A 16323-nucleotide genomic window follows, 5' to 3' on the forward strand; every position below is an offset into this window, starting at 1 on the left:
TAATTTTTGCTCCAAAAGAAACATTAGAGCTGCTGGTCCGGCTAGGTCTTATGTTCGGGAAACACGGTTGTTTATTCTGTGTTCTTCTGGAGATATTTCACATGCATGTACATAAAGTTTGACTTTTCCCCCCACACAAATGGTAGTGTGCTGCACACACAGCGTCCTGCACCTTGCATTTCCTACTTAACTCGGACATCATTCCACATCAGATCAGAGAGAGCAGCCTCATTCTTTGTAACACATTTACCATGTTTCTTCCAATGAATGATTTATTTAGCCGGTTTCCTACTGATAGGTGTTTCAGTTGTTTCTATTCTTTTTCTCTTTAAAAGCAGTGCTGCAACTGAATATTTTTGTATGTATGTCATTTTGCATGCATGGAAGTACATTTATAAGGTAAATGTATGGATGTGGAATAGTTGGATCAAAGAATATATGCATTTATCAAAGAATATTAAAAAATAAATAGGTCCCTCTGCCCTGTTTCCCATTCACTCAGTTCCCATACTATTAGTTTCTTAGGTACCTTTCCAGGGGTTTTTCCCCCCACATATAAACAGTAGGAATTAAAATTTTTACTCTTGGGGTGGCCAGTTAGCTCAGTCGGTTAGAGCGTGGTGCTTGTAACTCCAAGGTTGCTGGTTCGATCCCTGCATGGGCCACTGTGAGCTGTGCCCTCCTTAAAAAAAAAAAATCTAAAATATAAATATATATATATATATATATATTTTTACTCTTTTTAGTTGTTGTTTACACAGGTGATTATACACGCTACACATAATATATCTTGGAAATCTTTCCATATCAGTATATAGAATCTGCATCCCTTTCTGTGGCTGCAGCATATTCAGATATGTGGATAGGTCATAACCAGCATTGCAATTTTGATAAATAATGCCGGTATTAGGGTTCTCCAGAGAACAGAATAAACACCGTGTGCGCGCACGCATGCATGCATGTGGAGAAAGAGATTTATTTTAAAACACATTTTTTGCGGGAAACGAGTAAACTCGTCATATCGCCTCTAGTTGGAACCGGCAAAAATTTTGCAAAGTACATAAATAGAGACCTCTTTTTAAACTAAAACACTGAAAGTTTCATAGAAAAATATCAAATAGATCGAAAGATATGAATATTTTACAGAAAGTCTAATTTTGGCGAGAAAATGTCAAAAAAGCCCCGCGTTACGACGCAATTTGGCGGGAAAATGCCCGCTTACAAAGTTAAGGATTGGTTCACAGCATTTTGGAGGCTTGGTAAATTCAAAATCTGAGCGGAGGCCCACAGGCAAGAGACCCAGGGAGGAGTTGCAGATACAGTCCAAAGGCAGTCTGCAGGCAGAAGCCCTTCCTGCTGGGGAAGGCCAGGGAGTTAGTCTTTGTTCTATTTAAGACTTTCAACTGATTAAATGGGGCCCATCCACATTATGGAGGAGAATCTGCTTTACTCTGATATGAAAGTCCACCAATTTAAATGTTAATTTCATCAAAAAAAAAACACTTTCACAGAAACATCCAGAATAATATTTGACCAAATATCTGGGTATAGTGGCCCACCTGATTAACCATCACAGTGCCGAGCTGACCTCTACAGAGATTGTTCCAATTTATGCAAGATTACTTCTCTCAAGTACCAAAGGAGAGCAAATCAGTGCCTTTGGACAGAGCATCCAAGAATGTCCGTGAGGTTTCTGAGGGCCTCATGTGCCTGAAACCATTAGAATCTAGTGTAAAAAGAATTCACAGAATGTCAGAACACGAAGGCACCTAAAATATAATCTAGTTAAAGCCACTCATGTTATACGTGGGGAAATGGAGGCCTGGAGACTGAAACTGTGGTCACTGACCAGTGGTCAGTTCTGCCCTGTAAGTTGTGGAGTCTACTCGGTTCAGAAATGGGGTCCTGAGAGACCTGAAGGAGATTCAGCTCAGCAAACCATCCAGAGCTGGTGTAAATACACGCTGTCAGAGTTCTCTGTAAGAGCTGCACGCATCTGGCCCCTGGACAGATTCTGACCCAGGAACCCCTTGTACTATCTAATTGAGGCCTTCCTGCTCCTGCTGGACCAGAGCAGTAGCTTCCTGATGGTCTCTCCCCTAGTGTTCAACCTCACAGCTTCTACAATCCAGCCTGTTTCTTAAGGAGCATTCTGATGGGTAAGTCTCACGTCAGCTGACAGATCCAAATACTCATGGCTCTACATAGTGTCCAGGGTACGGTCCAAACATGGCACACTGAGCCCCACAGTCTGGCCCTGCCTGCGTCTTCCACCACCATCTCCTCTGCCTCCTGGTGTATTGTATTGGAACATCTAGTCTACCAGACTGCTGACAGCCACCATGCCATGGGCCATCCACCTCTTCTCCCCTTGGGCCTGCAATGCTTCCCTGCATTTCAAGATGTAGCATCCAGGGCATTTCTGAGGACCTACCCGACAGCTCCGCACCATAATAAACATCTCTCAGTGTCCCTCAGACCTCTGCTGCCAGCCTCAGGAGTGTAGGCTCAGACCACTTGGGTTCCAATTCTGGCCCCTGTGCTTACCAACTGCGTGACCTCAGGCAAGCTCCAAGCCTCTTGAAGCCGGAGGCCAAACAAGTCTGGGGCTCATGCTGCCTGCGCTGCTCAGCTGATAGACCGACACAGGAGTTGGCTCATAGAATAAGCGTTTATTTTCAGAGCACCGGTGGTCTGAGAAGGCAGCGGGTTAACACCTCCAAAAACTGCCTTAATATTCTCAGACCAGCGTGAAGTTTTTAAGGGAAAATCTAGGCATTCCTCCAGAGGCTACGTGAGGGTTCCAGGGATCTGCATGGAGCCTTCCCTGTGGCCCAGTGATTCTGTGGTGGAGTCAGCAACCCAGGAACAATGATGGGATTAGCCTGGTAGATCATTGAGATTGTGATCAATAAGCTTAAGGGTATTAATCATAAGTTTCAGGGTAATTTTCTAAAACGGAACTGGGTGGGACAGGGGACATTCCGAGCTCTATCTACAGAGGGATGATATATTGTTAAGCTACAGGCAGGTCAAAGAAAGGTTGGGGCCAGGACCGTGGAGAGGCCTCTACTGTGGGGGTGCTAACGGGGCTCTGTTTCACTCAGATCCTTAGTTTCCCCATTTGTAAGCCGGGTATAGTTCTTGCCTCGTGGGGTTATTGGGCAAATCACATGGCATGATGCCTGTTCAACCAAAGGTGAGCTCTTCATTACCTAATTTTTATAATTATTCTTTTCCAAGATTCTCTTCCCTACTAGCCTGTGGACTTCTTGATAAGAGACTTGTTTTTCAGCTCAATAACCCCAACATTTGGCATCAGTCCGCTTCACTCCTCCCCACCCCCATCTGGTAATAGACCCTATTGTTACTGTGTTTCCCCAAAAATACAAGATTTTTCAGAATGACATCCCCTGAACATAAGCCCTAATGCGTCTTTTGGAGCAAAAATTAATATAAGATACGGTCTTATTTTCAGGGAAACACAGTAGTTAATGAAATGAGGTTGCTGGTAGATCCTCCACGCAGGACTGTTAACAAACAAACCTACCTGGCTTTAGAATAATAAATCTGGGGAATTTTGTTTGATTGTTGGTTGGTTTTAACATAGATCATAGATAAGTCTTTAGTGTAAGGCAGCCAGGCTGAGCACCCATCTTCCAGGGGCCGTCTTCCAAGAGTAGTGGAACACCTTGCTCCCTGATTCACATTCTTGGAGTGCCTCCTATGGGCAGGGCTCCCCTGGGCCCTGTGGGAATAGGGTGGTAAACTGTGTACGCAGATAATCAGCAGTTTGTCTTTTCAGGACCTTATTTCTATCAAGAGGAGATTATATCCTCACTCCCATTTTCTGTAGTTCAGACCCCATTATGAGCTCCAGGAACTATTTCAGGCCCTTTGTTGTATTGGAATGTTGTGACAAATACAATCTATTGAATAAGGAGCATTGATCAGGGCCTGTAGACTGTGAGGCAGGGATTTCGCTGCGTCGCTGGGGGATTTGAGCAGGTTCTTTCTGTTACCACTTCGTCTTTGCATCAATTCACTCTTCCTATTTTGCTTAGAAATATGCTGTCTGTTCACCTAGTCTTTGGCCGCAGGTAATTATTTTATATTTTATTGACTTTTGAAGCATAGTGTTCCTTAAGATGGCAATGGTCAGGCCAAGAGAAGATCAACCAGAAATACCTGTATTCTTCCCCTGGAGGAAAAAGGACTGTCCTGGTTGGGGCTGGGGGAAGCGTTCACTGTTCAGTTCTGACACTGTTGTTTCTTTTTCACTCTGGTGATATTTTTTTTTAAAAGGAGAAAAAGGCAGGTAGGTGACGACAAGGAAAATTCCCTAATAGTCCAAGTGGTCAGCTGCCCCGCAGTGGGATCCGCTGCCTCACACGTGAGCATTTGCTGCAGTGTAGCAATGGACTTTCCAAAAGGCAGGTAGCCCAACAACTAATATTTTCTTGAGCATATTTGGTCTTTTCTGGATTGTATTTTTTTGTACGTATGTCATATTTCACAAAGGTATTTCAGAATTTCTATGAAAAGTGCTACAGATAATGTCTGATGGGTGACACCTTATATTTTGACAGCGCTATACTTTGTTTTTTTGAGGCAAGTCAAGTTTATTAAGGCATAATTTATATACAGTAAAATTCACCCTTTTTAAATGTACAGTTCGATGAGTTTTGATAAATGTATAATTGTGTAACCACCACTACAATCATGATGTAAAATATATCCATCACCCCAGAAATTTCCCTCATGAGTCTTTAGTCAATCCTCTCTCCTTACCCCCAGAATCAATGACCTGATTCTTGCCCCTGACTTTAGCCTTTTCCAGAATGTTGTATAAATAGAATCATTCAGTATGTAGCCTTCTGTGTGTGCCTAGCTTCTTCCACTAAGCATAATGTTTTTCAGATTCATCTATGCTATTGACCTGTTCGTATTTTTTTTCTTTTTTAAGCCTGGCTCGTGTTCTATAGTATGGATGCATCCCATTTTGTTTGTTTGGTTTTGGTTTTCCTCTGTTTGCCTGTGACCAATGGACTGAGTTGTTTCCTGCTTTGGTGATTATGCATAAAGAACAGCCCTATAGTTTCTGGCATTCATTCCTTCACATATGTCATCTTCTTTGAAGCTCAGGACACCCTGAGAGTTGGGTGTTGTTACACCAGCGTCTGAGAAAAAGGACACACCAAGGTTACACTTGCATGAGGTCACATGGTGATAACTGGAACTTTGATCTAACTCCCAGCTAGGAAGGGTTTGGTTTTTTATTGAGATATAATCCACATTCCATCAAATTCTAATTAGGAACTTCTTAACAGAACTCATATAAATTAGGAAGCATTACAAAATCGACCCACCAGAAACATTTCTGAGAAAATTTTATTTTTCACTCTTTGTTAAAGCAGGAGGAATCTTAAAATACCATTTCTTGATTCATATAGGGTTCATAATGCGTGTGGGGACAGAGCCCCAGAGAGCAGTTTCCACGCTCTCGGCCTCATGTGGAAAGGTGCTGGCTCGGGTAGTAGATGGCTGTCAGCTGTGGCTAGTTGGCTATCAGCTGTAACCCTTGAGCCATTGGCCACTAATACAACTGCCATGGCTGCGGTGGGGAGTCGAGTCAGTTGGTTGGCAGAAAAGCGGACAGCAGGTCGCACGTCGTATGAATCCAGCCTCCAGTGAGACTACAGTGGTATGACTCCCCTACCTATGGCTCCGTGGGTGTTCCTTTTTGGCCTCACCATATCCTGCGTTCTTATGTGGGGAGCGGGAGCAGAGACCCCGCAGGCCGCCCCGCAGGACAATGGGTAACCCTATGATGAATAAAATGTACTAGTCCAAATAAATTAAAATTTATATTAGCTAATAAGTGAAAACAACCCAGTATCGAGCAATAGGGAATTAGTTATATGCATTATGGTATAGGTATATAATGGAATAACATTAGCCATTGAAACTAATATTGAAGAAGACAGTATTATGAAAAGAATCATGATTATGATGTGAGGGGAAAAACAAAACAAAACAGGTTACAAGACCGTAAGATCAAGGTGAACCTACTCGTGTAAAAAATGTTTACATAGAAATTAAGTAGATAAAGTGGATACAAAGGAAAACGTTATTGGTGGTTATTTCAGAGCCATAGAATTACAGGTTTTTAATTTTTTCTTTTGCTTATCTGTAGTGTCCAAGTTTTCCAATATAAGCATAAATTACTGTGTTCTATTTATAGATATAAATACATGAAGGGTACACAATAAAACATTCAAATAGAACTGAAAAAAAGATAAAAAGTAAAAACAAATTCCTTTCTTGCCCCCCTGTAATGCAGGGTCTCAGCTCCTGCTCCCCGCACAAGAACACAGGATATGGTGAGGCCAAAAAGGAACAACAACTGAGACATAGATAGGGGAGTCATATTCTCGCTGGCGGCTGGTTGAGACATAAAAGCAAACATCCACCAGTACCCCAACAAGGGGCCTTCCTGCACCCCAGTCTCGCTGGCGGCCAGGCGAGACATGGGAAGTAGTATCAACACTATCCGCAATCTGCAATCCGCTTCTCTGCCAACCAACCAACCCCCCTAGCGTAGCCATGGCAGTTATATTAGTGGCCAATGGCTAACCGGTAACAGCTGATGGCCACCCAGCCATAGCGGATGGCCATCTGATTACAGCTGATGGCCATCTGATTACAGCTAATGGCCATCTAATAACCGAGCCAGCACCTTTCCACGTGAGTCTGAGAGCCTGGAAACTGCTCTCTGGGACTCTGTCCCCACACCAACTACCTCAATTATTTCTAGATGCCTTTTCCCCTAAAGAGGTCAGGATGATTCCCTAGGGCTGATCCCAGGTGGGCGTCTTCAATCCCTCAAGCCAGTGGTCCCACTTCTCTCTCAAGGCTCCTTTGGAACCAGCTCCTTACCATTTGTTTTCATTGGTGCTCCCATCTTGACAGTATCTTAGATTCAGAAAAGCTTTAGTTATATCACTACTTTCATAAAATCCAGAAGGAAGTAACGGAGGCAGAGGGGAAAGAGAGGAAAAAGGCTGGAGGGGAACGAAGTGGGGGGAGAGGAGAGAAGGAAGGGAAGAAGAGAAGAAAGGAAGGAAGAGAGGGAGGGAGGGAGGGAGGCAGGGAACTTTTAGTCCTTTCCCTTCCAGAGCAGGCATTACCTTTGTGGGGTCGGAGCCCCAGAGAGCAGTTTCCAGGCTCTCAGCCTTCACGTGGAAAGGTGCTGGGTCTGGTAGTAGATGGTCATCAGCTGTGACTAGTTGGCCATTAGCCGCTGATATAACTGCCGTGGCTGGGCTAGGGGGTTGGTTGGTTGGTTGGCAGAGAAGCAGACGGCAGGTTGCAGATCATGTGGCTCCTGCTTCCTGTGTCTCCAACCCAGCCGCCAGCGAGTCTATAGTGATGTGAACCCCCATCCATGGCTCCGTTGGTGTTCATTTTTGGCCTCACCATGTCCTGCGTTCTTGTGAGGGGAGCAAGATCAGAGACCCCGCATAAGACCCTGCATGACAGGCACCAAGCCCAGTTCCTGCTTCAGAGTGGTGCCTCTTCACCACTGCTACCTGTCTTTGGGTTGTTAGTTCTAAGCCACAGTATTCGGAGAGAAAGAAAAATGAAACAAAATCATTAGCAGTAGATAGCTACTCCCCACCCCTGAAATTTTCACCTCAGGACAAAATGAATGGCTGGTCCCACAGCATCAGCGGCAGCTGGGAACTCATTAGAAGTGCAGATTCTTGGGCCCCAGTCTAGACCTGCTGAGTCAGGAACAGTGATCTGGGTTAAGTAGCCTTCGGAGGGTGATTTTGATGCATGCTCCAGTTGGAGAAACCTGGGGCTATCGTTCCCATCCCCTGCCTTTGAGAGACCCCTAAATACGTCTTTAATAAATACAGAATAGGACCAGCCCAAGAGGGGACTCTGCCGAGATTCTACCTCGAACAGAGATGCTTCTGGATTGTGGGCTGTGAAGTTAGGGACACCCCCTAAAACACCCGAGCTTTCCCTTGAATTGAGTGACGAGTTTTGCTTATTCACTTGGATTAGGGGTTTCCTCAATTTCTTCATCTTGCTGTAGGAAACAGGGCAGGTTTGAGACTTCGTGGAGTGCTTTGTCTGGGTGGCTGTGGGGACAGAGTCCCAGAGAGCAGTTTCCAGGCTCTCAGCCTAACGTGGAAAGGTGCTGGCTTAGGTAGTAGATGGCTCTCAGTTGTGTCTAGTTGGCCGTCAGCTGAAACCAGTTAGCCAATTAGCCACTGATATAACTGCCGCGGCTGCGAGAGTTGAGTCAAGGGGAGTTGGTCGGTTGGCAGAAAAGTGGACAGCAGGTCGCACGTCGGGTGACTCCAGCCTCCAGTGAGACTATAGTGGTATGACTCCCCTACCTATGGCTCTGTGGGTGTTCCTTTTTGGCCTAGCCACATCCTGCGTTCTTATGTGGGGAGCGGGAGCAGCGACCCCGCAGGCCGCCCCGCACGACAGTGGCAGAGGGGGGACAGTCTTCCCTTCATACCTGGTTGTGGGGACAGAGCCAGGAGTGTAGTTTCCAGGCTCTCGGCCTCACGTGGAAAGGTGCTGGCTCAGGTAGTAAATGGCCATCAACTGTGATTAGATGGCCATCATCTGTGGCTCGTTGGCCGTCAGCTGTAACCAGTGAGCCATTGGCCACTAATATAACTGCCATAGCTACGCTAGCAGTAAATGGGGGCTAGCAAGAAGATGGTGGCTGGCAAGCGCGGATTGCAATTAGCACGGTGGAGTGTGGGTTGCGGACAGTGTGGCTCCTGCTTCCTGTGTCTCCAACCCTGCCACCAGCGAGAATATAGTGGCATGACTCCCGTATCTATGGCTCCGTGGGTGTTCCCTTTTTGGCCTCATCATGTCCTGCATTATTATGTGGGGAGCGGGAGCTGAGAACCCGCAGGCCGCCCTGCATGACACTGGTACATTCAGTTCAACCAGTGGTCCGTTGAGCGGCTCACTATGTTTACGGTAGCCCCAATTTCAATATACTGTCCCCCTGAACCTTAAAGAACGCTTATACTTGTTAGGTCTTTTCCATGGGTTTCTGGTTTGGAAGTAACTGTCCCTGTAATTGTGTACCAGGCATGGTACCAGGGTGCTGGGGGCACAATGAATTAGGAGACTTGACCTCTCATCCTCAAGGAACTTGAAATCAACTTCAAGAAACTTGAGCAACACACAGGAAATCGTAAATCCCTGTGAATGGACTGTGCGTGGTGGACAAGTAAGATGCTGGTTATATACAGTGCCTGGTGAGGCGAAGCGGCGATTGATCAGGGAGGCCTCGCTGTGGCCTGGGCCAGAGGCAGGGAGTGGATGCTTTGCCCTGAGAGGCCCGAAGAGAAGGACTCTCAGGGCCACACTTCCCCTTCCCATGGCCCCTGTGTTGAGGGAGATCAAGAAGCTGCCTTTGGCCTCTTTGGTGATACCCGTTTACCTACTGTTGACTAAATAAAGGCTTAGAGAGGCTTATGGAATAAGAAAGCTTTCACATCAAAGGGCTCTTACAAAACAGCCTGGTGATGACTTAAGTACAAATGAATCAGAAACAGATGGACTTAATTTCCTAGAAAATACCCCTGGGCTTCAACAAGAAGAGGGAAAGTGCTCAGCCAAAGGCATTGTGGGTTTTTGCTGATCCTAAAATATGCTCAGCAATTTTGCCTGAAACAGAGCCGAGATGTCAGGCTCTGAGTCATTAGAAACTCCAGGCTGGAGTCCTGCCAGCACATCAGCTGATTCCCAGCAGCCCCCTCACCAGCTCTTATCAGTTGGCCCTCATGCTCTGGGTTTGCAAGGGCTGGATAGAAGTGTCAGTGAGGCCTTCCTCTTGTCTGGGTTGCATCCCTGGCTACAAAATGCAGGCGTTAATGTAGATAATCTCTAAAGGCCTTTTCAGCACAGGGTGTTCCATGAATTATAATAACAATAATAATTGCCAACACGTACTGAGTGATTCCTTATACTAGGCCTGGTGTTAAGTGCTTTATATACATTGGCTTGTTTTACAGCTTGTAGCACCCTGAGTTAGAACTATAATGATCTCCATTGTACAGATGAGGAAACTGAGCCTCAGAGAGGTTAAATAGCTTGCTCAAAGGCCCATTGCTGGTGTACAGTAGAATGTGGATTTTAAGCAAGTGATAAGGCATCTCTTGGTAATTTCTAGCCTGTCAATTCCTGGATTTCCATTCTTGTGGCAACCTTCTAGTCCTTGGGTTGGCACTGAATAGTCAGTCCCCTCTCTGACCTGCCTGAGGTTCTCTATTCTCTAAGAAGTCTTTTGCACCTGGCCAAAGTTACCTGAAAACACAACTGACCCTTGCTTACCCTCTGCTCCCCCAGATTCCTCCAGGCCTGTGTTAGATGTTGGGAATACACAGCAGTACTCTCAGGGAGGTGGACAGTGACTCCAGGGCAGTGTGACAGATGCCCACTGGAGGAGGTGTGCAGGGCACGCCCTAGGAGTCCAGATGGAATGTATCTGACTGACTAGGACCAGGCACCAGCAGGAACCAGGCACGTATGTGGGAGGAGGTGACGGTGCTGCTGGAGGTGGGGGAGGCAGCGTTGCCTTTGTGGGGAGGTAGGAAGGGGCATGGTGCTGGTGGAAGAACTAGACAGATTAAGATGACAGAGGCCTGCGGTTTGTGTTGGGGAAAATGACAAGAAAGGAAGCCAGGAAGATAGTCAGGGGCCAGAGCCTACCAGGTGAGCCTTGGTGCTTGGTCCTAGAGGGCGTCATGGGTAGGCGTTAAGCAGGGCAGTGACAGGAGCTTCTGTGCCCTGCCCCCTCGCCTTGCCCTCCTCCTAGCTGTCTCAGCTCGAGTGGGAGCGAAATCCTCCAGGTCAGGGGATGTGTCCAGCACAGCCTATAATAGGTGCTCAGTCAGGTTTCACCAGCAGTACAGGTGATGGCAGTTGTATGGCCTTGACCCTGGACATGCACTGCCCACAAGATCCAGGTCCTCTGACTTGGGGCAGCTAGAATAATCGAGAAAGCACATCTCTGGGCAATGGTTGTTAACCCTGGCTGCACTGTAGAATCACCTGGGGAATGTTGGATCTCTGGTAGCAGAGGGGCCTGGCATCAGTGTGTTCAGAAGGCACTCAGGTAGTTCCAGTGCATGGCCAGGGTTTGGAGTCACTGACAGCCTTTGGTGTGTGTGTCAGTCTGCCTGGGCACGTGCCTCACCCCAGCCCAGACCTGTGAAATCAACATGGAGTGGAATGGGGAGAGATCAGAGCATCTACCATGTTTCCCCAAAAATAAGACCCAGCCGGACAATCAGTTCTAATGCGTCTTTTGGAGCAAAATTTAACATAAGACCCGATATAATATAATATAATATAATATAATTAATATAATATAATATAATATAATATAATATAATATAATATAATTAATATATTTAATATAATTAATATAATATACCAGGTCTTATATTAATTCGTGCTCCAAAAGATGCATTAGAGCTGATGGTCTGCTAGGTCTTCTTTTCGGGGAAACAAAGTACATTATTAATGTACATCCAATATTGAGAACCAACCCTTGATCCTAACATTTGAATATATTTGCCTTGGCTTCTAATGTAGTCTAAGTCCTGTTGGGTACTTCATAAGTGCTGATTAGAGATTGATCAGAAGGGTGACTCAGACGCAGCTTGAAACCCTTTTCATAAAGTGGTGAGTGTTTGATGACTCTCCGCCACTTTTGGAGGCAGAGAGAATAGAAATAACAACAGTTTGCGGAGTGTCTTACAGAACGCCTTCATATACCATCCATGGGCCCTGCTGCCAGGGCGCTTAGCCGGTGGTGGGCCAGAGTAGCCCTGCACCTGGGCTCCAAACTCCTGGCTCCACCCCCGCCTTCCAATGCTCTTCTCAGCCTCTCATGAACATCAAATAAGAACGATGCATGAAGAAGATGTATTTGATTATTTAGCTGGTCAGCTTGGTATGGTCAGAGGATAGAGCGACAGAGCCTGAGGGGTTCTGATCATGTACAATGAGAAGTCATTCAGTTTTCATATAACAAATATTTACTGAGGGTCTGTTTTGCATCAGGCATATGCTAGGCCTTGGGATACCGTGTGAACAAAACCCAGCTCGTGGGCTTATTCTACATGTGGAGACAAACAGTAAATAAGTACAGAAGTACATAATACACTTGTAATATGGGTTAGGCTAGGAACTGTGGGGACAGAGCCAGGAGTGCAGTTTCCAGGCTCTCGGCCTCACGTGGAAAGGTGCTGGCTCAGGTAGTAAATGGCCATCAACTATGATTGGATGGCCATCAGCTGTGGCTAGTTAGCCGTCAGCTGTAACCAGTGAGCCATTGACCACTAATATAACTGCCGTGGCTACGCTAGCAGCAAATGGGGGCTAGCAAGAAGATGGTGGCTGAGCTAGCAAGAGCTGATTGTAGTGAGCATGGCAGATTGCAGCTAGCGAGTGAGGTTGGTTGGCAGAGAGAGAAGTGCTTGCGGATAGTGTGGCTCCTGCTTCCTGTGTCTCCAAATCAGCCGCCAGCGAGACTAGTGATATGACTACCTGTGGGGACAGAACCCCAAAAAGTAGTTTCCAGGCTCTCAGCCTCACATAGACAGGTGCTGGCTCAGGTAGTAAATGGCCAACTGTGATTGCATGGCCATCAGCTGTGGCTAGTTGGCCGTCAGCTGTAACCAGTGAGCCATTGGCCACTAATATAACTGCTGTGGCTATGCTAGCAGAGAGAGGAGAAGAGAAAGAATGGGGGCTAGCAAGAAGATGGTGGCTGGGCGGCAAGCGTGGATGGCGGTTTGCGGACAGTGTGGATCCAGCCTCCAGTGAGAGTATAGTGCCGCCAGAGAGAATATAGTGATATGACTCCCCTACCTATGGCTCCGTGGGTGTTCCTTTTTGGCCTCACCATATCCTGCGTTCTTGTATGGGGAGCGGGAGCAGAGACCCCGCCTGGCACCCTGCACGACACTACCCTATCTATGGCTCCGTGGGTGTTCCTTTTTGGCCTCACCATATCCTGCGTTCTTGTATGGGGAGCGGGAGCAGAGACCCCGCCTGGCACCCTGCACGACACTACCCTATCTATGGCTCCGTGGGTGTTCCTTTTTGGCCTCATCATGTCCTGCGTTCTTATGCAGGGAGTGGGACCAGAGACCCTGTGTGACTCCCTGCATGACAGAACTATTTTCACGCAAGGATAGGGAATGTGTGAGGGGGGCTTCTTCTGGTCAGCGGAGGTGACAAGAAACATAGTTCTGCAGGATGAAAAGAAGCCTGACATATAATGACTAGAAGGTAGAAGGGTCTGGCATGTGCAAAGGCCCTGAGGCATGGTTGGTGTGTTTGAGAAACGTGGCCAGTGAGAAGGAGAGCAAGGGGGAGTATAATGAGGGCAGAGGTTAGCAGGGTCCAGGCATACAGGACTAGCTAAGGAATTCAGTTCGTTAGCCAGAGTGCAACCTGCAGTTTATCTCCCAGTAAGAGTGCATCAGGATTTGAGTGATGGGGAATGAAAAGAACAACGTGGAGTATCATCTCCATTTCAGGGACATGGGCTTCAAGTTTGAACTCATGTGTGACCTAAGGCAAGTCCCTTTCCCTCTGCAGACTTCAGTTTTCCTTTGTGAGAGAATTTGCCCAGTGACCTATGTCTAGTGAGGTGTCCTGGGAGTCTCTAGCTATCCATACATAAACTGAAGATAAAGTGTCCACCTCTGGCGTGGCCGTGACAGTGAAACCTTTTGGAAGCCTTGTCACTGACATTTGCTCATAACTGAGTGAAGTTGTTGTTTGTGACTCTGCTGTTGTCCCCAGGGCAGGCAGCCAGTAAATACTGATTAACAAAGGCTGAGCTGGCCTTATTTCACAGTGCTTTCATTCGTCTTTATCCCAGGAAAAAAGTGGCAAGTGGCTGGGGCGAGGCAGGAGGGAGGGGGCTGGAGGCAATGTGCTTATGTAGCCGGCCGGGGACTGTGCTTGGGTGAGGCTGGGAGCTGGGTGCTAGGAAGGTGTCATGTTTTATGAATGATTTCCTGACAGGTAGAGAGGCTGACTCAGCTGGCAGCCTCCCGTGGGCTGGTGTGTGGGGCCTGCTTTTCCGGAGCTGAAGACTAATCTGCCTGGGGCAGCTGGCTCAGGGAAGGAAGGGCCTCCAGCTTGGTGGGGAGGGCAACTGTGCATCTTTGGCGGTTTTTCTCCCCCGAGCTTTTCTTAGCTTGTCCAGGGTGGGCTGTGGGGGAAAGAGCAGGACCCACCCGCCTCTCTCCTCCTTTCCTTTTTTTCCTCCCCTTTCCTCCCCGCCGTGCTGCTCCTCAGAGGCTGCTGTCAGCAGCTTTCAGCTCCACTGAGCCTCATGGCCTCATGCCGGCACTGCCTTCAGCAGACCTGTCTGTGTGTGTGTGGGGTGGGGGTGGGGGGGCAGGCGGAGCGTGAAGCCTGCTCCCCAAGAACCCCTTTGCCCAGCTGGCTTCTGTAGTCAGGAGGTTCTTGGGGAGGGGGGCTGAGCTGTCAGGAACCTGGGAGGCAGAAGTGAAGAGGGATTCTGCCTTCTCCATCCATGCGCCAGCCCTGGGAATTCCCTCGCTGGCTCTGTTATCTCCCCCAGGTCACAGAAACCATTCCAGAGAGAAGTCCTGTGCTTGTGGCCAGCATGGGAGGATTTCCAAGCCTGTGTCAAAGCCTGGGCAGAAGACATGTGTTTCTGAGCTTTGGTGTATTTGTCACAAGAGGGAGAGAGGGAAGGGAATCTGTGGAATGAATGTCTGACTTCCTACTAACCATCAGGAAGGCCTGTCCTCCCCTGTCAGGGGCGTAGGCGGAGCTTTCCACCATCTAGGGGTTATTTCATTGAATTCTTACTAGATTAAGAAGCAGTTATTATTTCCCCCATTTTATAGATGAAGAAACAGGTTCAGAGAGGGAAATTCATTTGCCCAAAGTTACACAGCAATTAAGTGGGAGTGAAATTTCAAAGCCAGTCTGCCCAGCCCCCAAAGCTATTCCTTAACATTTCAGTCCCTCTCTGTTGGAGGGAAAGCCTGTGAAGAAGGTGAATTTGGAGGAAGAGCCCCTCTTATGTGCCAGAAGAGAAGTAGGGGGTGGTGGAGTGAGGAACTTGAGTCGGACCTGCTGCATGACCTTGGCCAAACCCTGCCTTTTTTTTTTAGGTCTTCCGTTACCCACTCTACCAGGAAAGGTTTAAACTAGATGCTTTTGAGATCCCTCCTAGGACCAACGTTTTCCTTCTGAAATTACCTCACCAAAGCCCAGAGCTATGAAGGGGACTGGGCAATGGCTTACCTGAGAGTCCTGACCAGCTGTCCTTACTAGAACACCTTCCTGTGGGTGTTCTTCCACTTGCCCTCCAAGGCTCACTCAGCTCAGCAAAGGACAGGTGCTGCTGGTAAATGGAAGCCCAGCTCTAACCCCAGGTTTGCTTGGAAGGTCTGCATGACCTTGGGAAAGTCACTGGCCTGCCCAGGCCTTAGAGAATGGGTCCATGACTAACGTCTGGCTTCATCCTAAGGAGAGAGAAGGACGCTAAGTGCTCTGGGGCACCCAGTTTCCTCCCTCTCAGGTGTTGATTAGATTGGGCCTGCTGTAATTATCAACACTTGGAAGCAATTTGCAGGCAAGCTGCAGGCGGTGGGAGCAGGGGGAAGAGGCAGCCTCTGGGGGTCCTAGAAAATCTACTTGCTGAGGAGCATCTGGGTCAAGTCTGCTCCTCCCAGGCTCATCTGAAGGCTGATTCAGATCTGCCCACTTTTCCTGGTCTTTGTGCCACAACCCTGGGAAGAGACTCCACCCTGCTAGCCAAGAGGGGCCAGAAGTAGCAAGGGTGGCTGGTGATGCTGGAAATAAGATGAAACAAGTTGGCAAGTTTAAATACATGGGGCTCCTGGAAGCCCTGTCAGTGTTACCTTGGAACAAATATGCGGGCTCCCTCCTTCCAGACCTACCCTTACTGTCTAGGGGCCTGTGGACAAGTCACTCACCCCTCTGTGCGTCAGTTTCCCTATCTCTGAAATGGGAGCAATGACAACTCCGGGTTGTTGGGGGCGTTCATGGAGCCAAGTGTGTGTTCTCGGAGCCTCCAGGGAGCCAGCCTTCGCTACTGGGGTGGTTGTTAGTGTCACTGGCGTTATACCTCACCGAGCCCCACTCTTGCATTATGCTGGACACTGCTCCACGGAGGCGACCATCTCCTTTGTCCCCCAACAGTATCCTGATGGGACTTCCAGCTGAGCACCTGCACTGTACTTGCCT

At 47.7% G+C, this 16323-nt stretch overlaps 1 non-coding gene across 1 annotated transcript; it reads left to right on the forward strand.

The window, feature by feature from the left end:
• Positions 1-591: 591 nt before the first annotated feature.
• Positions 592-665, forward strand: TRNAT-UGU (transfer RNA threonine (anticodon UGU)). The gene has a single exon. It is a non-coding gene; the product is annotated as a tRNA-Thr (tRNA).
• The last annotated feature ends 15658 nt before the right edge of the window (positions 666-16323 follow it).

Source organism: Rhinolophus sinicus, linkage group LG13 (assembly GCF_036562045.2).
Source record: "Rhinolophus sinicus isolate RSC01 linkage group LG13, ASM3656204v1, whole genome shotgun sequence".
Taxonomy (NCBI): Eukaryota; Metazoa; Chordata; class Mammalia; order Chiroptera; family Rhinolophidae; genus Rhinolophus; species Rhinolophus sinicus.